The sequence below is a fragment of the Octopus bimaculoides genome, chromosome 22 (assembly GCF_046866305.1).
Source record: "Octopus bimaculoides isolate indiv1 chromosome 22, ASM4686630v1, whole genome shotgun sequence".
In the NCBI taxonomy this organism is placed as follows: domain Eukaryota; kingdom Metazoa; phylum Mollusca; class Cephalopoda; order Octopoda; family Octopodidae; genus Octopus; species Octopus bimaculoides.
The window spans coordinates 1,613,685-1,615,255 of record NC_142949.1 but is presented as its reverse complement, the minus strand read 5'-3'; positions in this window follow the sequence as shown (position 1 = coordinate 1,615,255).

Here is a 1,571-nt window from a genome sequence, read left to right as displayed (position 1 = left end):
AAATATATATATATATATATATATATATATATATATATATATACTCATATTACATTATATACAGATAAGGATATGTATTCAACTAGAACCATACATATAAATTAATAAATAGATACATACATACCTTCATTCACATCCATATATATCAATATATATCAAAACGGAAAATTATGATACACATAAAATATTTACATGTACATAGTTCTCTATATATGTCGATGTTTATATAGACGCATGTATTCACATATGGTAATACTCAGGCATACATAAATGTGCAAATTAAGTCTACACTGACAACACCTATATACACACGTTTACAAATATACACTTACATATAATTATATTGAAAAGAAATAGTAAAATAATAATATATCTGGATAAGAATATAAATAAAAAATAAAAATGAAAAATAGATAGATGCCTGAATAAATAAAAATGAAAATAAAGAAATAGATAAATAAATGTAATAATATTATATGATTGAATATCATTCATTATTTAGTTATTAATAATTTGTAAATATGGTTATTAATTAAATGTAGTTATGTGAATAATAATGGATTTTATGTATGTGTTACAAAATTTGACTGTTCAATGTTTTTTGTTTTTTTTTTTGATAAAGTCTAATATAGTACATATAGCAATAATGCTTACTCCAATATTTTCTTATGTGTGATTAATGCAAAGATACTAGGTATATTTTTACTGGAGGTGTAATATGATATTATTAAAATGATTAGATTAAATAGTATACAAGAATAAATATAAAGAATATGGGATGGAAAATTGAATATATACAGAAAATATATAAATATAATATTGGTGCATATTATATCATGTATTAATTTACAGTTAAAGATTTATCTGTATAGTAAATGAAAATAGTTATGAGGAAAATGACAGATACAAATATTATCAAGTGTAACTATTCACTGCTGTAATATTGGATAACTGATATAAAAGTTAGCAATTGTGCAAGGTAAGATATTGGTAGAAAAATAATTCTTGTGTGTACAATATGTTAAACAGTAGAATTAATTATTATATTATTATAATATTATGTGTAATAAAATTATAATAGAATTATAATAGAATTAGGTTAATAGTTTATTAGTTAGGTATAAAGTTAGGAGGGGGTTGTTATTAATAATGTGGCTAGTGATTACAGGGGTGTGTACAAGCAATCTAGTGAGGGAGATAATCAATTAATTCTAGTGAAGAGAGATAATGAAATAATTGTATAATTAAATAATAAATTAAAAAGATAATTAATTAAATTTGAAAGATATTTATATTTCCAAGAGAATATATGGAATACTTTTCTCATTGAAAAGGATTTAATAGGGTGTTACTGGATTAGTGTTGACTTTTTAAAACAGTGCAGAGGTAATTGTATCACATTTAAGGTAAGATTCAATAATAGTAGTGTGCTAGGGGTTAGGGGGTGTACAAATATTATAGTGAGAGAGACAACAGATCTACTTATTATTTGAATTTGGAAAATACGTATTTTTCCGCGTGAACACGGGAATTACTTTTCTCGTCTCTTAGGTTAAGTAAAGTATTCCGAG